This window comes from Oncorhynchus masou, unplaced genomic scaffold, assembly GCF_036934945.1.
Source record: "Oncorhynchus masou masou isolate Uvic2021 unplaced genomic scaffold, UVic_Omas_1.1 unplaced_scaffold_531, whole genome shotgun sequence".
NCBI classification, from domain to species: Eukaryota; Metazoa; Chordata; class Actinopteri; order Salmoniformes; family Salmonidae; genus Oncorhynchus; species Oncorhynchus masou.
Window position 1 is genome coordinate 333483 of NW_027011718.1, and position 26382 is coordinate 359864.

General features: G+C 49.5%; 1 protein-coding gene across 1 annotated transcript in view; it reads right to left on the minus strand.

Moving 5' to 3' along the window:
- LOC135535912 (protein tweety homolog 3-like) overlaps positions 1 to 26382 on the minus strand; it is a 95938-nt gene that overhangs the window by 60224 nt on the left and 9332 nt on the right.

Sequence of the window (26382 nt, forward strand, 5' to 3'; positions counted from 1 at the left end):
AAGGTCCAAACACAGTGTTGAATCCACGTTGACAAGTCAATCTAATGTTAAATCAACTGACTAGGTTCAAACACAGTGTTGAATCCACGTTAGTCAATCTAATGTTAAATCAACTGACTTTAGGTCCAAACACAGTGTTGAATCCACGTTGACAAGTCAATCTAATGTTAAATCAACTGACTTTAGGTTCAAACACAGTGTTGAATCCACGTTGACAAGTCAGTCTAATGTTAAATCAACTGACTTTAGGTCCAAACACAGTGTTGAATCCACGTTGACAAGTCAATCTAATGTTAAATCAACTGACTTTAGGTTCAAACACAGTGTTGAATCCACGTTGACAAGTCAATCTAATGTTAAAGATTTAGGTTCAAACACAGGGCTGCTCCCTTTTCTGGGGACCATTTTGACAGAAACACAGTGTTGAGGCGTTAGTCAATCTAATGTTAAAAGACTGATATGAGGTTCAAACAATGTTGTATACAGGAAGAGTCAATCTGATTTAAATCAACTGACTTTAGGTTCAAATTCGTGTTGAAGCGTTAGTCAATTAATAGTTAAGATCACTGATTTAGGTTCAAACACAGTGTTGAGATCCATTTCAATCCTGTTGAAATTCAAATGAGCCTGGTGATTTAGATGTTCAAACCAGTGATTGAATGAGTTAGTCAATCTAATGGTGATTAGATGAGCCTGGTGATTTAGATGAAACCAGTGGTGATTTAGATGAGCCAAGTCAATTTAGATGTGATTTAGATGAGCCTGGGATTTGATGGTGATTTAGATGGGGACCATTTAGATGGTGATTTAGATGAGCCTGGTGATTTAGATGAGCCTGGTGATTTAGAGCCTGGTGAGGATGGTGATTTACAATGAGGTGTTGTAGGGTACAGGTGAAGAGCCTGGTGATTTAGATGGTGATTTAGATGAGCCTGGTGATTTAGATGGTGATTTAGATGAGCCTGGTGATTTAGATACAGGTGATTTAGATGGATTTAGATGAGCCTGGTGATTTAGATGAGCCTGGTGATTTAGAGCCTGGTGATTTGAGCCTGGTGATTTAGATGAGCCTGGTGATTTAGATGGTGATTTAGATGAGCCTGGTGATTTAGATGGTGATTTAGATGAGCCTGGTGATTTAGATGAGCCTGGTGATTTAGATGGTGATTTAGATGAGCCTGGTGATTTAGATGAGCCTGGTGATTTAGATGAGCCTGGTGATTTAGATGAGCCTGGTGATTTAGATGAGCCTGGTGATTTAGATGAGCCTGGTGATTTAGATGAGCCTGGTGATTTAGATGAGCCTGGTGATTTAGATGAGCCTGGTGATTTAGATGGTGATTTAGATGAGCCTGGTGATTTAGATGAGCCTGGTGATTTAGATGAGCCTGGTGATTTAGATGAGCCTGGTGATGATTTAGATGAGCCTGGTGAGCCTGGTGATTTAGATGAGCCTGGTGATTTAGATAGCCTGGTGATTTAGAGCCTGGTGATTTAGATGATGGTGATTTAGATGAGCCTGGTGATTTAGATGAGCCTGGTGATTTAGATGCCTGGTGATTTAGATGAGCCTGGTGATTTAGATGAGCCTGGTGATTTAGATGAGCCTGGTGATTTAGAGCTCTGATTCTAGATGAGGGCCAGATTTAGTCAATGAGCCAGGATTTAGATGAGCCAAAATCATCCTCCCTCTCGCTCCCAAATCCTCCCTCTCGCTCCCAAAATCATCCTCCCTCTCGCTCCCAAAATCATCCTCCCTCTCGCTCCCAAAATCATCCTCCCTCTCGCTCCCAAAATCATCCTCCCTCTCGCTCCCAAAATCATCCTCCCTCTCGCTCCCAAAATCATCCTCCCTCTCGCTTCCAAAATCATCCTCCCTCTCGCTCCCAAAATCATCCTCCCTCTCGCTCCCAAAATCATCCTCCCTCTCGCTCCCAAAATCATCCTCCCTCTCGCCCAAAATCATCCTCCCTCTCGCTCCCAAAATCATCCTCCCTCTCGCTCCCAAAATCATCCTCCCTCTCGCTCCCAAAATCATCCTCCCTCTCGCCCAAAATCATCCTCCCATCGCTCCCAAAATCATCCTCCCTATCCCCAAAATCATCCTCCCACCTCTCGCTCCCAAAATCATCCTCCCTCTCGCCCAAAATCATCCCACCTAAACTATCAAAAATCCCTACAGTCGCTACCAAACTAATCCACCTAAACTATCAAAACTAATCCACCTAAACTATAGTCTACTGTAGTCTATCAAAACTAATCCACCTAGACTATCAAAACTAATCCACCTCAACTATAGTCTACTGTAGTCTATCAAAACTAATCCACCTAGACTATAGTCTACTGTAGTCTATCAAAACTAATCCACCTAAACTATAGTCTACTGTAGTCTATCAAAACTAATCCACCTAGACTATCAAAACTAATCCACCTAAACTATCAAAACTCCTCCAGTCTGCCCAAAACTTATCCACCTCGACTATAGTCTACTGTAGTCTATCAAAACTAATCCACCTAAACTATAGTCTACTGTAGTCTATCAAAACTAATCCACCTAAACTATCAAAACTAATCCACCTAAACTATAGTCTACTGTAGTCTATCAAAACTAATCCACCTAAACTATAGTCTACTGTAGTCTATCAAAACTAATCCACCTAAACTATCAAAACTAATCCACCTAAACTATAGTCTACTGTAGTCTATCAAAACTAATCCACCTAAACTATCAAAACTAATCCACCTAAACTATCAAAACAAATCCACCTAAACTATAGTCTACTGTAGTCTATCAAAACTAATCCACCTAAACTATAGTCTACTGTAGTCTATCAACACTAATCCACCTAAACTATCAAAACTAATCCACCTAAACTATCAAAACAAATCAACCTAAACTATAGTCTACTGTAGTCTATCAAAACTAATCCACCTAAACTATAGTCTACTGTAGTCTATCAAAACTAATCCACCTAAACTATCAAAACTAATCCACCTAAACTATGGTTAGCATTGCACTAGTCTATCAAAACAAATCCCACCTAAACTATCAAAATCTAATCTGCACCTAAGGCAGTTAACCCACTGTTCCAGGCCGTCATTGAAAATATAGTCTACTATAGTCTGTTCTTAAACTTGCCTAGTAAAATAAAGGTAAAATAAATAAAAAACTAATCCACCTCAAATATAGTCTACTGTAGTCTATCAAAACTAATCCAACAAAACTCTATCCAATCTAATCCCACACAGGCCTATAATATCAGATGTAAAGATAGCATTGAGACTAGTGAGGTAGAGAAACACAGCTCAGGATTTTTCACATCTACATTATATATATATTATTGAAAAGAGGACATCTGAAGGTTTCTAGTTAACCTAAGGTTATGAATCAACTGTCAAAGTGTAATTTAATCGTGGCCTGGGGTGTTGAGAGAGGAAGAGAGAGAGAGAAAGAGAGAGAGAGAGAGAGAGAGAGATCCTTGTCTGACTCAAAAAAAACAGAGAAAGAGAGAACCAGATGAGGGAGAGCAGGAGGGGGATGGGAGAATGATGCCTGTCTGGCAGAAGATGAAAGGAAAGAGAGAAAGAAAGAGGGAAGGGGCCGCCAAAGGTTCGAACTATGAGCAGGTTGTTGACGAAGCATGTGACATAACAGCACATTTGGTTTATGGTCTTTATCTGTGACATGATATAACACACAGCTGGATCTGTCTGCTCAAAAGCTCCCCTTCCTCCAGGATACACATGGAACAGCATTCTGCTCCGGAACACACCCGGGACAATGTCTGTAGGTTCCGGAATAGTGGACAGGAATTCTGCAGCTGCTGATACAATCTAAGACAAGTTCCAAAGGAATTGTGCTACGGGTGAAGAGATACCATCTTCACACAACAGCCCCAGGTGGCTGAGTTTTGGGATTATCAAGGTAGAACAGAAAACCGCATTCCCGCCACGGGTAAGATTTGAATAACCCGGCTTTACACCGTGTACAGCTAGCGACTAGCGTAGCTACAGTGACCCCATTAGGTCACTACACCAGGTCATTTGGATTAGCTGGACATAACGACATAAACAAATAGACAATGTCACCATCTCAACAAAACGTATAGAAATGGGACACTTCTGCTCTTGAATGTTACCTCGACAGAAAGCATTCTTGTGGAATTCGAAACAACACATTTTCTCTACTTCCATCGCTGTCTGTGTCCAGAGCCTAGTTCAATGACATCCACAGATGGAGAGAGAGAGAACCAGAGACTCTGCCATGGTACTTATCCGAACGGTAGGGCTGCCATGGTACTTATCCGAACGGTAGGGCTGCCATGGTACTTATCCGAACGGTAGGGCTGCCATAGTACTTATCCGAACAGTAGGGCTGCCATGGTACTTATCCGAACGGTAGGGCTGCCATGGTACTTATCCGAACAGTAGGGCTGCCATAGTACTTATCCGAACGGTAGTGCTGCCATGGTACTTATCCGAACGGTAGGGCTGCCATGGTACTTATCCGAACGGTCGGGCTGCCATGGTACTTATCCGAACAGTAGGGCTGCCATGGTACTTATCCGAACAGTAGGGCTGCCATGGTACTTATCCGAACAGTAGGGCTGCCATGGTACTTATCCGAACAGTAGGGCTGCCATGGTACTTATCCGAAGGGCTGCCATGGTACTTATCCGAATAGTAGGGCTGCCATGGTACTTATCCGAAGGGCTGCCATGGTACTTATCCGAACAGTAGGGCTGCCATGGTACTTATCCGAACAGTAGGGCTGCCATGGTACTTATCCGAACGGTAGGGCTGCCATGGTACTTATCCGAACGGTAGGGCTGCCATGGTACTTATCCGAACGGTCGGGCTGCCATGGTACTTATCCGAACGGTCGGACTGCCATGGTACTTATCCGAATAGTAGTGCTGCCATGGTACTTATCCGAACGGTCGGGCTGCCATGGTACTTATCCGAACAGTAGGGCTGCCATGGTACTTATCCGAACGGTCGGACTGCCATGGTACTTATCCGAACAGTAGGGCTGCCATGGTACTTATCCGAACAGTAGGGCTGCCCTCGCTTATCCGAACGGTAGGGCTGCCATGGTACTTATCCGATAGGGCTGCCATGGTACTTACCAGGTTGGGCTGCCATGAGTACTTATCCAGTCGGACTGGCCATGGTACTTATCCGAATAGTAGTGCTGCCATGGTACTTATCCGAATAGTAGTGCTGCCATCACTTATCAAACAGAAATGGGGGCTGCCATGGTACTTATCGTCAATCTGTCATGCTGGTCATTATCGAGCGGTAGCTAGTTCATCAGCTAAGGTAGCCACTGTCGGGCTAACCACTGTCCTAGCGAATTTCCAACTGGCCCTCAACCATCATGCCAGCTAATCATCCCTGATGCTAACCACTGATTGTCCCCTCTCCTCTCCCCAGGTTGTTGCTGTAAATGAGAATGTGTTCTAACCACAGTCAAACAAGGGTCAATAAATAAAATGTCGACTTTGTAGCTAACCACTGGTGCTCTTCCTCACTTTCAAACAGAAATGGGGTGTGCCTTTGGTGGTTAACCATGTGTCATTCTGGTCATAACCACCGACATAGCTAGTTCATCAGCTAAGGTAGCCACTGTAGCTAACCACTGTAGCGAACCACTGTAGCTAACCACTGTAGCTAACCCCTGATGCTAACCACTGTAGCTAACCACTGTAGCTAACCACTGATGCTAACCACTGTAACTAACCACTGATGCTAACCACTGTAGCTAACCACTGACGCTAACCACTGTAGCTACCAATGATGCTAACCACTGATGCTAACCACTGTAGCTAACGACTGTAGCTATCCACTGTAGCTAACCACTGATGCTGACCACTATACCTAACCACTGATGCTAACCACTGCTAACCACTGAACCACTGATGCTAACCACTGATGCTAACCACTGTAGCTAACCACTGATGCTAACCACTGATGCTTACCACTGATGCTAAATGCTAACCACTGATGCTAACCACTGATAGCTAACCACTGTAGCTAACCACTGATGCTAACCACTGATGCTAACCACTAATGCTAACCACTGATAGCTAACCACTAATGCTAACCACTGATGCTAACCACTGATGCTAACCACTGTAGCTAACCACTGATGCTAACCACTGATGCTTACCACTAATGCTAACCACTGATGCTTACCACTAATGCTAACCACTGATGCTAACCACTGATGCTAACCACTGTAGCTAACCACTGATGCTAACCACTGATGCTTACCACTAATGCTAACCACTGATGCTTACCACTGATGCTAACCACTGATGCTAACCACTGTAGCTAACCACTGATGCTAACCACTGATGCTTACCACTGATGCTAACCACTGATGCTAACCACTGATGCTAACCACTGTAGCTAACCACTGTAGCTAACCACTGTAGCTAACCACTGTAGCTAACCACTGATGCTAACCACTGATGCTTACCACTAATGCTAACCACTGATGCTAACCACTGATGCTAACCACTGTAGCTAACCACTGATGCTAACCACTGATGCTTACCACTAATGCTAACCACTGATGCTAACCACTAATGCTAACCACTGATGCTAACCACTGATGCTAACCACTGTAGCTAACCACTGATGCTAACCACTGATGCTAACCACTGATGCTTACCACTGATGCTAACCACTGATAGCTAACCACTGATGCCACTGATGCTAACCACTGATGCTTACCACTAATGCTAACCACTGATGCTTACCACTAATGCTAACCACTGATGCTAACCACTGATGCTAACCACTGTAGCTAACCACTGATGCTAACCACTGATGCTTACCACTAATGCTAACCACTGATGCTTACCACTAATGCTAACCACTGATGCTAACCACTGATGCTAACCACTGTAGCTAACCACTGATGCTAACCACTGATGCTTACCACTAAGCTAACCACTGATGCTTACCACTAATGCTAACCACTAACCACTGATGCTAACCACCTGATGCTAACCACTGATAGCTAACCACTGATGCTAACCACTGACCACTGATGCTAACCACTGATGCTAACCACTGATGCTAACCACTGCTAACCCAGCTATGTAGCTAACCACTGTAGCTAACCACTGATGCTAACCACTGATGCTTACCACTAATGCTAACCACTGATGCTAACCACTGATGCTAACCACTGTAGCTAACCACTGATGCTAACCACTGATGCTTACCACTAATGCTAACCACTGATGCTTACCACTAATGCTAACCACTGATGCTAACCACTGATGCTAACCACTGTAGCTAACCACTGATGCTTACCACTAATGCTAACCACTGATGCTTACCACTAATGCTAACCACTGATGCTAACCACTGATGCTAACCACTGTAGCTAACCACTGATGCTAACCACTGATGCTTACCACTAATGCTAACCACTGATGCTTACCACTAAATGCTAACCACTGATGCTAACCACTGATGCTAACACACTGTAGCTAACCACTGATGCTTACCACTAATGCTAACCACTGATGCTTACCACTAATGCTAACCACTGATGCTAACCACTGATGCTAACCACTGTAGCTAACCACTGATGCGGTTTAACCACTGATGCTTACCACTAATGCTAACCACTGATGCTTACCACTAATGCTAACCACTGATGCTTACCACTAATGCTAACCACTGATGCTAACCACTGATGCTAACCACTGTAGCTAACCACTGATGCTAACCACTGATGCTTACCACTAATGCTAACCACTGATGCTTACCACTAATGCTAACCACTGATGCTTACCACTAATGCTAACCACTGATGCTAACCACTGATGCTAACCACTGATGCTAACCACTGTAGATAACCACTGTAGCTAACCACTGATGCTAACCACTGTAGCTAACCACTGATGCTAACCACTGATGCTAACCACTGATGCTAACCACTGATGCTAACCACTGTAGCTAACCACTGATGCTAACCACTGATGCTAACCACTGTAGCTAACCACTGTAGCTAACCACTGTAGCTAACCACTGATGCTAACCACTGATGCTAACCACTGATGCTAACCACTGATGCTAACCACTGATGCTAACCACTGTAGCTAACCCCTGATGCTAACCACTGATGCTAACCACTGATGCTAACCACTGATGCTAACCACTGATGCTAACCACTGTAGCTAACCACTGTAGCTAACCACTGTAGCTAACCACTGTAGCTAACCACTGATGCTAACCACTGATGCTAACCACTGTAGCTAACCACTGTAGCTAACCACTGTAGCTAACCACTGATGCTAACCACTGATGCTAACCACTGTAGCTATAGCCAGTAGCTCCTCTCGTATGTGTTGACGCCATTTCACAGGATCTCATTCAGGACGGAAGCTGTAGGGAACGGGAAGAAACGGCACTTTAGAAGCCAAATATCTTCTTCATCCATCTATCTTGCGTCTGTAAAGCATTACATGACCTGGTAGGATGGTGCATCGATCAGTTATACGGTTTAAAGCCCACATTTTTGCCCAAAGTCGTCTTTGAATAAATACTACCATGGGAACAGAGAGAGACAGTACTACCCTACAGAACAGACAGTCACTGATGTGACACCAGAGTGCGACAGAAGATACATTAACTTATTATTGTTAAATGGACCACAAGGTTCGATTCCAAACCCACAGCCCAGGTCCCTTTCCCCTGGCTATACTGTAGCAGTGTGTAGTGCCCATTCCATCCTGTTAGGTCAATTAGGGTTCAATTCCAAACCCACAGCCCAGGTCCCTTTCCCCTGGCTATACTGTAGCAGTGTGTAGTGCCCATTCCATCCTGTTAGGTCAATTAGGGTTCAATTCCAAACCCACAGCCCAGGTCCCTTTCCCCTGGCTATACTGTAGCAGTGTGTAGTGCCCATTCCATCCTGTTAGGTCAATACAAGGTTCAATTCCAAACCCACAGCCCAGGTCCCTTTCCCCAGGCTATACTGTAGCAGTGTGTAGTGCCCATTCCATCCTGTTAGGTCAATACAAGGTTCAATTCCAAACCATAATATAATAATATACAGCGCCTTCCGAAAGTATTCAGACCCCTTGACTTTTTCCACATTTTGTTACATTACCACCGTATCTAAAAATTGATTTAAAAAACTAAATATATAATAATATATAATATATATATATATATATATATATAAATAAATATATATAATATATATATATATAAATATATATAATATATATATATATATATATATTTCTCAGCAATATACACACAATGCCCCATAAAGACAAAGCATAAACATGTTTTTAGAAATGTTTGCAAATTTATGCAAAATAAAAAACAGAAATACATTATTTTTTACATAAGTATTCAGACCCTTTGCTATGAGACTCGAAATTGAGCTCTGGTGCATCCTGTTTCCCCTGATCATCCTTGAGACGTTTCTACAACTTGATTGGAGTCCACCTGTTTTAAATTCAATTGATTGGACGTGATTTGGAAAGGCACACACCTGTCTATATAAGGTCCTAGAGTTGACAGTGAATGTCAGAGCAAAAACCAAATCATGAGGTCAAAGGAACTGTCAGTAAAGCTTTTTTTTCAGCGGCAGGGACTGGGAGACTAATCTGGATTGAGGCAAAGATGAACGGAGCAGGGTAGAGAGAGAGAGATCCTTTTTTTTTATTATCACACTTTTTCTCACCTTCCAACAGGACAACGACCCTAAGCACCTGAAAATAGCTGTGTAGCGACGGTCCCCATCCAACCTGACAGAGCTTAAGAAGATCTGCAGAGAAGAATGGGAAAAACTCCCAAAATACAGGTGTGCCAAGCTTGTAGCATCATAGCCAATACTTGAGGCTAAGGTGCCTCAGCAAAGGCATGAAAACCTATGTAAATGTCATGTTTCGGTTTTTTATTTTTAATACATTTGCAAAAAAATAAATATATATATGGCTATTGGAGGGGGGGCTGGTAGGGGTGACCGTGGGAGAGAGAAGGGGTTTTGGGACTGAGCCTAGGTGTGTAGGGTGTGGCTATTGGAGGGGGGGCTGGTAGGGGTGACAGTGGGGAGAGAAGGGGGTTTTGGGACTGAACCTAGGTGTGTTTATATTCTATAAAATGTGTTTCTATTGGAATATCCTTAATATTGAGAGAGAGAGAGAGAGAGAGAGAGAGAGAGAGAGAGAGAGAGAGAGAGAGAGAGAGAGAGAGACCCACAAAGAGCTAGAGGGTGTGACATAGGTAGTGTACAGATCTGGGACCAGTTGTAAGGTCTTGGTGTCTGGTATCTATCTGGGACCCCTATCTGGGTTCGGGGGTATCTATCTGGGAAACCCTGTGTGGGTTCGGAGGTAACCGGATGCATCCGGTTTCCAGGGGAATTGGAAAGACGGCCCATGACTTCCTCTTTTGGACACTTCATCCTCCTCCTCCTCTTTATCCTCCTCCTCTTTATCCTCCTCTTCATCCTCCTCCCCTCCTCCTCCTCCTCCTATCCCTCCTCCTCCTCCTCCTCCCTCCTCCTCCTCCTCGTCCTATCCTCCTCCCCTCCTCCTCCGCCTCCTCCTCGTCCTCCCCCCTCCTCCTCCTCCTCCTCCTCCTCCCCCCTCCTCCGCCTCCTCCTCCTCCTCCTCCTCCTCCTCCCCCCCCCTCCTCCTCTTCCTCCTCCTCCTCATCCTCCTCTTCATCCTCCTCCTCCTCCTCCTCCACATTTCCTGGTTCGGTTCAACAGAAGAGCGTGTTGTTCACCTCGCTTCTCCTCCTCCCTCCTCCCCCTCCTCCTCCTCCTCCTCCTCCTCCCCCCTCCTCCTCCTCCTCTTCCTCCTCCTCCTCATCCTCCTCTTCATCCTCCTCCTCCTCCTCCTCCTCCTCCACATTTCCTGGATCGGTTCAACAGAAGAGCCTCCAGCGACGTGTTGTTCACCTCGTCAGCACCAGAGAGAGAAGCTCAGGATCAGCTGTGATGTCTGATACTGTCTAACTGGAGTTAGAAACTGTCCTCCAAACTCACTGAGAGGATTACACAGAGATCAATTAGCTACTGCTCTCTCTCTGTGTGTGTGTGTGTGTGTGTGTGTGTGTGTGTGTGTGTGTGTGTGTGTGTGTGTGTGTGTGTGTGTGTGTGTGTGTGTGTGGTATATCAATTAGTGGTTTAAAGGAGGCGAGGTACGATGGGGGAGGGGAGAGATAGACACCAAAGATCACAGATCCACTTTCCGCCTGGTGTGTGCGTGTGTGCGTGCGTGCGTGCGTGCGTGTGTGTGTGTGTGTGTGCGTCCCGACAGGATAGATCAGATCTCCTCCAATGATCTGACCCTGTTGTACAGAGAGAGGTCAGGAGAAGACCGCCTACTATCTCTCTAATGACAGTGGATTCCCAAGTTAAACCGTGGCACCACCTCACTGTGGTTCTGGCTCTGCCTAATGCCAGAGTCATAGAGGTAGGTAGAGGGAGGGATCACTGTGGTCTGTCTGCCTAATGCCAGAGTCATAGAGGTAGGTAGAGGGAGGGAGGGATCACTGTGGTCTGGCTCTGCCTAATGCCAGAGTCATAGAGGTAGGTAGAGGGAGGGATGGATCACTGTGGTCTGGCTCTGCCTAATGCCAGAGTCATAGAGGTATGTAGAGGGAGGGATCACTGTGGTCTGTCTGCCTAATGCCAGAGTCATAGAGGTATGTAGAGGGAGGGATCACTGTGGTCTGTCTCTGCCTAATGCCAGAGTCATAGAGGTAGGTAGAGGGAGGGAGGGATCACTGTGGTCTGGCTCTGCCTAATGCCAGAGTCATAGAGGTAGGTAGAGGGAGGGATGGATCACTGTGGTCTGGCTCTGCCTAATGCCAGAGTCATAGAGGTATGTAGAGGGAGGGATCACTGTGGTCTGTCTGCCTAATGCCAGAGTCATAGAGGTATGTAGAGGGAGGGATCACTGTGGTCTGTCTCTGCCTAATGCCAGAGTCATAGAGGTAGGTAGAGGAGGAGGGATCACTGTGGTCTGGCTCTGCCTAATGCCAGAGTCATAGAGGTATGTAGAGGGAGGGATCACTGTGGTCTGGCTCTGCCTAATGCCAGAGTCATAGAGGTATGTAGAGGGAGGGATCACTGTGGTCTGGCTCTGCCTAATGCCAGAGTCATAGAGGTATGTAGAGGGAGGGATCCCTGTGGTCTGTCTGCCTAATGCCAGAGTCATAGAGGTATGTAGAGGGAGGGATCACTGTGGTTCTGGCTCTGCCTAATGCCAGAGTCATAGAGGTATGTAGAGGGAGGGATCACTGTGGTTCTGGCTCTGCTTAAAGCCAGAGTCATAGAGGTATGTAGAGGGAGGGATCACTGTGGTCTGGCTCTGCCTAATGCCAGAGTCATAGAGGTATGTAGAGGGAGGGATCACTGTGGTTCTGGCTCTGCTTAACGCCAGAGTCATAGAGGTATGTAGAGGGAGGGATCACTGTGGTCTGGCTCTGCTTAATGCCAGAGTCATAGAGGTAGGTAGAGGGAGGGATCACTGTGGTCTGGCTGCCTAATGCCAGAGTCATAGAGGTATGTAGAGGGAGGGATCACTGTGGTCTGTCTGCCTAATGCCAGAGTCATAGAGGTATGTAGAGGGAGGGATCACTGTGGTCTGTCTGCCTAATGCCAGAGTCATAGAGGTATGTAGAGGGAGGGATCACTGTGGTTCTGGCTCTGCCTAATGCCAGAGTCATAGAGGTATGTAGAGGGAGGGATCACTGTGGTTCTGGCTCTGCCTAATGCCAGAGTCATAGAGGTATGTAGAGGGAGGGATCCCTGTGGTCTGGCTCTGCCTAATGCCAGAGTCATAGAGGTATGTAGAGGGAGGGATCACTGTGGTCTGGCTCTGCCTAATGCCAGAGTCATAGAGGTAGGTAGAGGGAGGGATCACTGTGGTCTGGCTCTGCCTAATGCCAGAGTCATAGAGGTATGTAGAGGGAGGGATCACTGTGGTCTGGCTCTGCCTAATGCCAGAGTCATAGAGGTATGTAGAGGGAGGGAGGGATCACTGTGGTCTGTCTGCCTAATGCCAGAGTCATAGAGGTAGGTAGAGGGAGGGATCACTGTGGTCTGGCTCTGCCTAATGCCAGAGTCATAGAGGTATGTAGAGGGAGGGATCACTGTGGTTCTGGCTCTGCTTAAAGCCAGAGTCATAGAGGTATGTAGAGGGAGGGATCACTGTGGTCTGGCTCTGCCTAATGCCAGAGTCATAGAGGTATGTAGAGGGAGGGATCACTGTGGTTCTGGCTCTGCTTAACGCCAGAGTCATAGAGGTATGTAGAGGGAGGGATCACTGTGGTCTGGCTCTGCTTAATGCCAGAGTCATAGAGGTAGGTAGAGGGAGGGATCACTGTGGTCTGGCTGCCTAATGCCAGAGTCATAGAGGTATGTAGAGGGAGGGATCCCTGTGGTCTGGCTCTGCCTAATGCCAGAGTCATAGAGGTATGTAGAGGGAGGGATCACTGTGGTCTGGCTCTGCTTAATGCCAGAGTCATAGAGGTAGGTAGAGGGAGGGATCACTGTGGTCTGGCTCTGCCTAATGCCAGAGTCATAGAGGTATGTAGAGGGAGGGATCACTGTGGTCTGGCTCTGCCTAATGCCAGAGTCATAGAGGTATGTAGAGGGAGGGAGGGATCACTGTGGTCTGTCTGCCTAATGCCAGAGTCATAGAGGTAGGTAGAGGGAGGGATCACTGTGGTCTGGCTCTGCCTAATGCCAGAGTCATAGAGGTATGTAGAGGGAGGGATCACTGTGGTTCTGGCTCTGCTTAACGCCAGAGTCATAGAGGTATGTAGAGGGAGGGATCACTGTGGTCTGGCTCTGCTTAATGCCAGAGTCATAGAGGTAGGTAGAGGGAGGGATCACTGTGGTCTGTCTGCCTAATGCCAGAGTCATAGAGGTATGTAGAGGGAGGGATCACTGTGGTCTGTCTGCCTAATGCTAGAGTCATAGAGGTATGTAGAGGGAGGGATCACTGTGGTCTGGCTCTGCCTAATGCCAGAGTCATAGAGGTATGTAGAGGGAGGGATCACTGTGGTCTGGCTCTGCCTAATGCTAGAGTCATAGAGGTATGTAGAGGGATGGATCACTGTGGTCTGTCTGCCTAATGCCAGAGTCATAGAGGTATGTAGAGGGAGGGATCACTGTGGTCTGGCTCTGCCTAATGCTAGAGTCATAGAGGTATGTAGAGGGAGGGATCATTGTGGTCTGTCTGCCTAATGCCAGAGTCATAGAGGTATGTAGAGGGAGGGATCACTGTGGTCTGGCTCTGCCTAATGCCAGAGTCATAGAGGTATGTAGAGGGAGGGATCACTGTGGTCTGTCTGCCTAATGCCAGAGTCATAGAGGTATGTAGAGGGAGGGATCACTGTGGTTCTGGCTCTGCCTAATGCCAGAGTCATAGAGGTATGTAGAGGGAGGGATCACTGTGGTCTGGCTCTGCTTAATGCCAGAGTCATAGAGGTAGGTAGAGGGAGGGATCACTGTGGTCTGGCTCTGTCTAATGCCAGAGTCATAGAGGTATGTAGAGGGAGGGATCACTGTGGTCTGGCTCTGCCTAATGCCAGAGTCATAGAGGTATGTAGAGGGAGGGATCACTGTGGTCTGGCTCTGCCTAATGCCAGAGTCATAGAGGTAGGTAGAGGGAGGGATCACTGTGGTCTGTCTGCCTAATGCCAGAGTCATAGAGGTATGTAGAGGGAGGGATCACTGTGGTCTGTCTGCCTAATGCCAGAGTCATAGAGGTATGTAGAGGAGGGATCACTGTGGTTCTGGCTCTGCCTAATGCCAGAGTCATAGAGGTATGTAGAGGGAGGGATCACTGTGGTCTGTCTGCCTAATGCCAGAGTCATAGAGGTATGTAGAGGGAGGGATCACTGTGGTCTGTCTGCCTAATGCCAGAGTCATAGAGGTATGTAGAGGGAGGGATCACTGTGGTTCTGGCTCTGCCTAATGCCAGAGTCATAGAGGTATGTAGAGGGAGGGAGGGATCACTTTGGCTCTGACTGATGCCTTTAGACGAGTGATCCTAGTCCTGGGGATACTAGTCCTGGGGATACTAGTCCTGGTGATACGGATACTAGTCCTGGAGATACTAGTCCTGGAGATACTAGTCCTGGGGATCCTAGTCCTGGGGATCCTAGTCCTGGGGATACTAGTCCAGGGGATACTAGTCCTGGGGATACTAGTCCTGGGGATATGGATACTAGTCCTGGGGATACTAGTCCTGGGGATACTAGTCCTGGGGATACTAGTCCTGGGGATCCTAGTCCTGGGGATACTAGTCCTGGGGATACGGATACTAGTCCTGGGGATACTAGTCCTGGGGATACTAGTCCAGGGGATACTAGTCCAGGGGATACTAGTCCTGGGGATACTAGTCCTGGGGATACTAGTCCTGGGGATACTAGTCCAGGGGATCCTAGTCCTGGGGATACTAGTCCTGGGGATACTAGTCCTGGGGATACTAGTCCAGGGGATACTAGTCCTGGGGATACTAGTCCAGGGGATCCTAGTCCTGGGGATCCTAGTCCTGGGGATCCTAGTCCTGGGGATACTAGTCCTGGGGATACTAGTCCTGGTGATACGGATACTAGTCCTGGGGATACTAGTCCTGGGGATACTAGTCCTGGGGATACTAGTCCAGGGGATACTAGTCCTGGGGATACTAGTCCAGGGGATACTAGTCCTGGGGATACTAGTCCAGGGGATCCTAGTCCTGGGGATCCTAGTCCTGGGGATACTAGTCCTGGTGATACGGATACTAGTCCTGGGGATACTAGTCCTGGGGATACTAGTCCAGGGGATACTAGTCCAGGGGATACTAGTCCTGGGGATACTAGTCCTGGGGATACTAGTCCAGGGGATACTAGTCCAGGGGATACTAGTCCTGGTGATACTAGTCCTGGGGATACTAGTCCAGGGGATCCTAGTCCTGGGGATCCTAGTCCTGGGGATACTAGTCCTGGGGATACTAGTCCTGGTGATACGGATACTAGTCCTGGGGATACTAGTCCAGGGGATACTAGTCCTGGGGATACTAGTCCTGGGGATACTAGTCCTGGGGATACTAGTCCTGGGGATACTAGTCCTGGGGATACTAGTCCTGGGGATCCTAGTCCTGGGGATACTAGTCCTGGGGATACTAGTCCTGGGGATACTAGTCCTGGGGATACGGATACTAGTCCTGGGGATACTAGTCCAGGGGATACTAGTCCTGGGGATACTAGTCCAGGGGATACTAGTCCTGGGGATACTAGTCCTGGGGATCCTAGTCCTGGGGATACTAGTCCTGGGGATACTAGTCCTGGGGATACTAGTCCTGGGGATACTAGTCCTGGGGATCCTAGTCCTGGGGATACTAGTCCTGGGGATACTAGTCCAGGGGATACGGATACTAGTCCTGGGGATACTAGTCCAGGGGATACTAGTCCTGGGGATACTAGTCCAGGGGATACTAGTCCTGGGGATACTAGTCCTGGGGATCCTAGTCCTGGGGATACTAGTCCTGGGGATACTAGTCCTAGGGATCCTAGTCCTGGGGATACTAGTCCTGGGGATACTAGTCCTGGGGATCCTAGTCCTGGGGATACTAGTCCTGGGGATACTAGTCCTGGGGATCCTAGTCCTGGGGATACTAGTCCTGGGGATACTAGTCCTGGGGATACTAGTCCTGGGGATACTAGTCCTGGGGATACTAGTCCTGGGGATACTAGTCCTGGGGATCCTAGTCCTGGGGATACTAGTCCTGGGGATACTAGTCCTGGGGATACGGATACTAGTCCTGGGGATACTAGTCCTGGGGATACTAGTCCTGGGGATACTAGTCCTGGGGATACTAGTCCTGGGGATCCTAGTCCTGGGGATACTAGTCCTGGGGATACTAGTCCTGGGGATACGGATACTAGTCCAGGGGATACTAGTCCAGGGGATACTAGTCCTGGGGATACTAGTCCTGGGGATACTAGTCCTGGGGATCCTAGTCCTGGGGATCCTAGTCCTGGGGATACTAGTCCTGGGGATACGGATACTAGTCCTGGGGATACTAGTCCAGGGGATACTAGTCCTGGGGATACTAGTCCTGGGGATACTAGTCCTGGGGATCCTAGTCCTGGGGATACTAGTCCTGGGGATCCTAGTCCTGGGGATACTAGTCCTGGGGATCCTAGTCCTGGGGATACTAGTCCTGGGGATCCTAGTCCTGGGGATACTAGTCCTGGGGATACTAGTCCAGGGGATACTAGTCCTGGGGATACTAGTCCAGGGGATACTAGTCCTGGGGATACTAGCCCTGGAGATACGGATACTAGTCCTGGGGATACTAGTCCTGGGGATCCTAGTCCTGGGGATCCTAGTCCTGGGGATACTAGTCCTGGGGATCCTAGTCCTGGGGATACTAGTCCTGGGGATACTAGTCCTGGGGATACTAGTCCTGGGGATACGGATACTAGTCCTGGGGATCCTAGTCCTGGGGATACTAGTCCTGGGGATACGGATACTAGTCCTGGGGATACTAGTCCTGGGGATACTAGTCCTGGGGATACGGATACTAGTCCTGGGGATACTAGTCCTGGGGATACGAGTCCTGGGGATACTAGTCCAGGGGATACTAGTCCTGGGGATACTAGTCCTGGGGATCCTAGTCCTGGGGATACTAGTCCAGGGGATACGGATACTAGTCCTGGGGATACGAGTCCTGGGGATACTAGTCCTGGGGATCCTAGTCCTGGGGATCCTAGTCCTGGGGATACTAGTCCAGGGGATACTAGTCCAGGGGATACGGATACTAGTCCTGGGGATACTAGTCCTGGGGATACGAGTCCTGGGGATACTAGTCCTGGGGATCCTAGTCCTGGGGATACTAGTCCTGGGGATACTAGTCCTGGGGATACTAGTCCAGGGGATACTAGTCCAGGGGATACTAGTCCTGGGGATACTAGTCCAGGGGATACTAGTCCTGGGGATCCTAGTCCTGGGGATACTAGTCCAGGGGATACTAGTCCTGGGGATACTAGTCCTGGGGATACTAGTCCTGGGGATCCTAGTCCTGGGGATACTAGTCCTGGGGATACTAGTCCTGGGGATACGGATACTAGTCCTGGGGATACTAGTCCTGGGGATACTAGTCCTGGGGATACTAGTCCAGGGGATACTAGTCCTGGGGATACTAGTCCAGGGGATCCTAGTCCAGGGGATACTAGTCCAGGGGATACTAGTCCTGGGGATACTAGTCCTGAGGATCCTAGTCCAGGGGATCCTAGTCCAGGGGATACTAGTCCTGGGGATACTAGTCCTGGGGATACTAGTCCAGGGGATACTAGTCCAGGGGATACTAGTCCTGGGGATACTAGTCCTGGGGATACTAGTCCTGGGGATCCTAGTCCTGGGGATACTAGTCCTGGTGATACTAGTCCTGGGGATACTAGTCCTGGGGATACGGATACTAGTCCTGGGGATCCTAGTCCAGGGGATACTAGTCCAGGGGATACTAGTCCTGGGGATACTAGTCCTGGGGATACTAGTCCTGGGGATCCTAGTCCAGGGGATCCTAGTCCAGGGGATACTAGTCCTGGGGATACTAGTCCTGGGGATACTAGTCCTGGGGATACTAGTCCTGGGGATACTAGTCCTGGGGATACTAGTCCTGGGGATCCTAGTCCTGGGGATACTAGTCCTGGTGATACTAGTCCTGGGGATACTAGTCCTGGTGATACTAGTCCAGGGGATACTAGTCCTGGGGATACTAGTCCTGGGGATCCTAGTCCTGGGGATACGGATACTAGTCCTGGGGATACTAGTCCTGGGGATACTAGTCCTGGTGATACTAGTCCTGGGGATATGGATACTAGTCCTGGGGATCCTAGTCCTGGGGATACTAGTCCTGGGGATACTAGTCCTGGGGATACTAGTCCTGGGGTTCCTAGTCCTGGGGATACTAGTCCTGGGGATACTAGTCCTGGGGATACGGATACTAGTCCTGGGGATACTAGTCCTGGGGATACTAGTCCTGGGGATACTAGTCCTGGGGATACTAGTCCTGGGGATACGGATACTAGTCCTGGGGATACTAGTCCAGGGGATACTAGTCCTGGGGATACTAGTCCTGGGGATACTAGTCCTGGGGATACTAGTCCTGGGGATACTAGTCCTGGGGATACTAGTCCTGGGGATACTAGTCCTGGAGATACTAGTCCAGGGGATACTAGTCCTGGGGATACTAGTCCTGGGGATACTAGTCCTGGGGATACTAGTCCTGGGGATACGGATACTAGTCCTGGGGATACTAGTCCTGGGGATACTAGTCCAGGGGATACTAGTCCAGGGGATACTAGTCCTGGGGATACTAGTCCTGGGGATACTAGTCCAGGGGATACTAGTCCTGGGGATACTAGTCCTGGGGATACTAGTCCTGGGGATACTAGTCCTGGGGATACTAGTCCTGGGGATCCTAGTCCTGGGGATACTAGTCCTGGTGATACTAGTCCTGGGGATACGGATACTAGTCCTGGGGATCCTAGTCCTGGGGATACTAGTCCTGGGGATACTAGTCCTGGTGATACTAGTCCTGGGGATACGGATACTAGTCCTGGGGATCCTAGTCCTGGGGATACTAGTCCTGGGGATACTAGTCCAGGGGATACTAGTCCTGGGGATACTAGTCCTGGGGATACTAGTCCTGGGGATACTAGTCCTGGGGATCCTAGTCCTGGGGATACTAGTCCAGGGGATACGGATACTAGTCCTGGGGATACTAGTCCTGGGGATACTAGTCCAGGGGATACGGATACTAGTCCTGGGGATACTAGTCCTGGGGATACTAGTCCTGGGGATACTAGTCCTGGGGATACGGATACTAGTCCTGGGGATACGGATACTAGTCCAGGGGATACTAGTCCTGGGGATACTAGTCCTGGGGATACTAGTCCTGGGGATACTAGTCCAGGGGATACTAGTCCTGGGGATACTAGTCCTGGGGATACTAGTCCTGGTGATACTAGTCCTGGGGATACGGATACTAGTCCTGGGGATCCTAGTCCTGGGGATACTAGTCCTGGGGATACTAGTCCTGGGGATACTAGTCCTGGGGATACTAGTCCTGGGGATACTAGTCCAGGGGATACGGATACTAGTCCTGGGGATCCTAGTCCTGGGGATACTAGTCCTGGGGATACTAGTCCTGGGGATACTAGTCCAGGGGATACTAGTCCTGGGGATACTAGTCCTGGGGATACTAGTCCTGGGGATACTAGTCCTGGGGATACTAGTCCTGGGGATACGGATACTAGTCCTGGGGGGGATACGGATACTAGTCCAGGGGATACTAGTCCTGGGGATACTAGTCCTGGGGATACTAGTCCTGGGGATACTAGTCCAGGGGATACGGATACTAGTCCTGGGGATACGGATACTAGTCCAGGGGATACTAGTCCTGGGGATACTAGTCCTGGGGATACTAGTCCTGGGGATCCTAGTCCAGGGGATACTAGTCCTGGGGATACTAGTCCTGGGGATCCTAGTCCTGGGGATACGGATACTAGTCCTGGGGATACTAGTCCTGGGGATACTAGTCCTGGGGATACTAGTCCTGGGGATACTAGTCCAGGGGATACTAGTCCTGGGGATACTAGTCCAGGGGATACTAGTCCAGGGGATACTAGTCCAGGGGATACTAGTCCTGGGGATACTAGTCCTGGGGATCCTAGTCCTGGGGATACTAGTCCAGGGGATACTAGTCCAGGGGATACTAGTCCTGGGGATACTAGTCCTGGGGATCCTAGTCCTGGGGATACTAGTCCAGGGGATACTAGTCCAGGGGATACTAGTCCTGGGGATACTAGTCCTGGGATACTAGTCCTGGGGATACGGATACTAGTCCTGGGGATACTAGTCCTGGGGATACTAGTCCTGGGGATACTAGTCCTGGGGATACTAGTCCTGGTGATACTAGTCCTGGGGATACGGATACTAGTCCTGGGGATCCTAGTCCTGGGGATACTAGTCCTGGTGATACTAGTCCTGGGGATACTAGTCCTGGGGATACTAGTCCTGGGGATACTAGTCCTGGGGATACTAGTCCTGGGGATACTAGTCCAGGGGATACTAGTCCTGGGGATACTAGTCCTGGGGATACTAGTCCTGGGGATACTAGTCCTGGGGATCCTAGTCCTGGGGATACTAGTCCTGGTGATACTAGTCCAGGGGATACTAGTCCTGGGGATACTAGTCCAGGGGATACTAGTCCTGGGGATACTAGTCCTGGGGATACTAGTCCAGGGGATACTAGTCCTGGGGATACTAGTCCCGGGGATCCTAGTCCCGGGGATACTAGTCCCGGGGATACTAGTCCTGGGGATACTAGTCCTGGGGATACTAGTCCTGGGGATACGGATACTAGTCCTGGGGATACTAGTCCTGGGGATACTAGTCCTGGGGATCCTAGTCCTGGGGATACTAGTCCTGGGGATCCTAGTCCTGGGGATACTAGTCCTGGGGATACTAGTCCAGGGGATACGGATACTAGTCCTGGGGATACTAGTCCTGGGGATCCTAGTCCTGGGGATACTAGTCCTGGGGATACTAGTCCTGGGGATACGGATACTAGTCCTGGGGATACTAGTCCTGGGGATCCTAGTCCTGGGGATACTAGTCCTGGGGATACTAGTCCTGGGGATACTAGTCCTGGGGATACGGATACTAGTCCTGGGGATACGGATACTAGTCCTGGGGATACTAGTCCTGGGGATACTAGTCCTGGGGATACTAGTCCTGGGGATACTAGTCCTGGGGATCCTAGTCCTGGGGATACTAGTCCTGGGGATACGGATACTAGTCCTGGGGATACTAGTCCTGGGGATACTAGTCCAGGGGATACTAGTCCTGGGGATACTAGTCCTGGGGATACTAGTCCTGGGGATACTAGTCCTGGGGATACGGATACTAGTCCTGGGGATACGGATACTAGTCCTGGGGATACTAGTCCTGGGGATACTAGTCCTGGGGATACTAGTCCTGGGGATCCTAGTCCAGGGGATACGGATCCTAGTCCAGGGGATACTAGTCCTGGGGATACTAGTCCTGGGGATACTAGTCCAGGGGATACTAGTCCTGGGGATACTAGTCCTGGGGATACTAGTCCAGGGGATACTAGTCCTGGGGATACTAGTCCTGGGGATACTAGTCCTGGGGATACGGATACTAGTCCTGGGGATCCTAGTCCTGGGGATACTAGTCCTGGGGATACTAGTCCTGGGGATACTAGTCCTGGGGATACTAGTCCAGGGGATACTAGTCCTGGGGATACTAGTCCTGGGGATACTAGTCCTGGGGATACTAGTCCAGGGGATACTAGTCCAGGGGATACTAGTCCTGGGGATACTAGTCCAGGGGATACTAGTCCAGGGGATACTAGTCCTGGGGATACTAGTCCTGGGGATCCTAGTCCTGGGGATACTAGTCCTGGGGATACTAGTCCTGGGGATCCTAGTCCTGGGGATAGTCCGGATACTAGTCCTGGGGATACTAGTCCTGGGGATACTAGTCCTGGGGATCCTTGTCCTGGGGATACTAGTCCTGGGGATACTAGTCCTGGGGATACTAGTCCTGGGGATACTAGTCCTGGGGATACTAGTCCTGGGGATACTAGTCCAGGGGATACTAGTCCTGGGGATACTAGTCCTGGGGGATACTAGTCCTGGGGATACTAGTCCTGGGGGATACTAGTCCTGGGGATACTAGTCCTGGGGATACTAGTCCTGGGGATACGGATACTAGTCCTGGGGATACTAGTCCTGGGGATACTAGTCCTGGGGATACTAGTCCTGGGGATACTAGTCCTGGGGATACTAGTCCTGGGGATACTAGTCCTGGGGATACTAGTCCTGGGGATACTAGTCCTGGGGATACTAGTCCTGGGGATACTAGTCCTGGGGATACTAGTCCTGGGGATACTAGTCCAGGGGATACTAGTCCTGGGGATACTAGTCCTGGGGATACTAGTCCTGGGGATACTAGTCCTGGGGATACTAGTCCTGGGGATACTGGTCCAGGGGATACTAGTCCTGGGGATACTAGTCCCTAGTCCAGGGATACTAGTCCTGGGGATACTAGTCCCGGGGATCCTAGTCCCGGGGATACTAGTCCCGGGGATACTAGTCCTGGGGATACTAGTCCTGGGGATACTAGTCCTGGGGATACTAGTCCTGGGGATACTAGTCCTGGGGATACGGATACTAGTCCTGGGGATACTAGTCCTGGGGATACTAGTCCTGGGGATCCTAGTCCTGGGGATACTAGTCCTGGGGATCCTAGTCCTGGGGATACTAGTCCTCCAGGGGATACGGATACTAGTCCTGGGGATACTAGTCCTGGGGATCCTAGTCCTTTGGATACTAGTCCTGGGGATCCTAGTCCTGGGGATACTAGTCCTGGGGATACTAGTCCTGGGGATACTAGTCCTGGGGATACTAGTCCTGGGGATAGTCCTGGGGGATACTAGTCCTGGGGATACTAGTCCTGGGGATACTAGTCCTGGGGATACTAGTCCTGGGGATACTAGTCCTGGGGATCCTAGTCCTGGGGATACTAGTCCTGGGGATACGGATACTAGTCCTGGGGATACTAGTCCAGGGGATACTAGTCCTGGGGATACTAGTCCTGGGGATACTAGTCCTGGGGATACTAGTCCTGGGGATACGGATACTAGTCCTGGGGATACGGATACTAGTCCTGGGGATACTAGTCCTGGGGATACTAGTCCTGGGGATACTAGTCCTGGGGATCCTAGTCCAGGGGATACGGATCCTAGTCCAGGGGATACTAGTCCTGGGGATACTAGTCCTGGGGATACTAGTCCAGGGGATACTAGTCCTGGGGATACTAGTCCTGGGGATACTAGTCCAGGGGATACTAGTCCTGGGGATACTAGTCCTGGGGATACTAGTCCTGGGGATACGGATACTAGTCCTGGGGATCCTAGTCCTGGGGATACTAGTCCTGGGGATACTAGTCCTGGGGATACTAGTCCTGGGGATACTAGTCCAGGGGATACTAGTCCTGGGGATACTAGTCCTGGGGATACTAGTCCTGGGGATACTAGTCCAGGGGATACTAGTCCAGGGGATACTAGTCCTGGGGATACTAGTCCAGGGGATACTAGTCCAGGGGATACTAGTCCTGGGGATACTAGTCCTGGGGATCCTAGTCCTGGGGATCCTAGTCCTGGGGATACTAGTCCTGGGGATACTAGTCCTGGGGATCCTAGTCCTGGGGATACGGATACTAGTCCTGGAGATACTAGTCCTGGGGATACTAGTCCTGGGGATACTAGTCCTGGGGATCCTAGTCCTGGGGATACTAGTCCTGGGGATACTAGTCCTGGGGATACAGATACTAGTCCTGGGGATACTAGTCCTGGGGATACTTGTCCTGGGGATCCTAGTCCTGGGGATACTAGTCCAGGGGATACTAGTCCTGGGGATACTAGTCCTGGGGATACAGATACTAGTCCTGGGGATACTAGTCCTGGGGATACTAGTCCTGGGGATCCTAGTCCTGGGGATACTAGTCCAGGGGATACTAGTCCTGGGGATACTAGTCCTGGGGATCCTAGTCCTGGGGATACTAGTCCAGGGGATACTAGTCCTGGGGATACTAGTCCTGGGGATACAGATACTAGTCCTGGGGATACTAGTCCTGGGGATACTAGTCCTGGGGATACTAGTCCTGGGGATACTAGTCCTGGGGATACTAGTCCAGGGGATACTAGTCCTGGGGATACTAGTCCTGGGGATACTAGTCCTGGGGATCCTAGTCCTGGGGATACTAGTCCTGGGGATACTAGTCCTGGGGATACTAGTCCTGGGGATACTAGTCCTGGGGATACTAGTCCTGGGGATCCTAGTCCTGGGGATACTAGTCCAGGGGACCCAAAAGGTACAGGATCAGGTGTTAAGTGCTTGGGAAGAGTTGATTAGTGGAATCAGGTGTTAAATGCTTGGTAAAACCTTAACATGTGCAGATTGTGCCTCCCTCAGGACCAGCATCAAGACAATCACTGCTTCAGAACGTTCACCTTCACGTGAGAACTACATGGACTGTCTCCTGCTGGTCGGCGTGTCGGAGTCAATCCTGTGGCCGTCCTTCAGGAGTCTCCCTGTGTGTGTCTGTCTTTCCCATCATGCACACGGGCGTATAGCTGGAGTCATGTCTCCTCTTTAATCCTCAACAGCTGTTCCACTACTGTTCTTTTAGCTGTCTCTGTGTATCCCCCCCTCCCTCCACACACACACACACACACACACACACACACACACACACACACACACACACACACACACACACACACACACACACACGTTTCCACTGCCTTAAAGAACCCTGGGATTACAACTCTTTAAGAGCATTCCGGTGTTGCCACAGAATTCCACCAGTCAGCGTTCCGGACCCAGCCGTTGTCGAGGAGTAAACCATCGCCGTGGATACAGAGCAGTTGGACTACACATGCACGCGCATGTGTGTTTTGGGTCCCTGTTTTTAAGCTTCTCTCTTCGACCGCATACTAATTATCTGGTGGTCAATCACATCACAGAGAAACACAGAGGGCTCAGTGTGTGTGTGTGTGTGTGTGTGTGTGTGTGTGTGTGTGTGTGTGTGTGTGTGTGTGTGTGTGTGTGTGTGTGTGTGTGTGTCAGCTGGAGAGAGAAGCATGAAAGCCTCTCAGACAAGATAGACTGAGCCATCTAAAGCTGAGCGAGAGAGAGAGAGCCTTCTTTCACTACAGACAACACCCCTCCCTTCTCCCCTCTCTCAGTTCCCTCTCTCCCTCCATCTCTCTCCGTTCACCATCTCCCTCTGAGCGTCTATACACCCCTCCCTTCTCCCCTCTCTCAGTTCACTCTCTCCCTCCATCTCTCTCCGTTCACCATCTCCCTCTGAGCGTCTATACCCCCCCTCCCTTCTCCCCTCTCTCCGTTCACTCTCTCCCTCCATCTCTCTCCGTTCACCATCTCCCCTCTGAGCATCTATACACCCCTCCCTTCTCCCCTCTCTCAGTTCACTCTCTCCCTCCATCTCTCTCCGTTCACCATCTCCCTCTGAGCGTCTATACCCCCCCTCCCCCCCAGGGCCAACAGTGACCTCATACTGAATAGCCCCCCCTATACATACAAACAGATGTAGGGTCCTATAAAATCAGTCTAATCTTTTTTTTTTGCCTGATTCTGTTTAGTTTTTCCACGTTTTCATTCTCAAAAATCACACATTTTATATAGAAAAATAACCAACCCGGATGTTGTAAGTCCACAACAGGAAGCCCATGGGCCACGTTAGAACTCACACATCTGTATAGGTTTATATTGAAA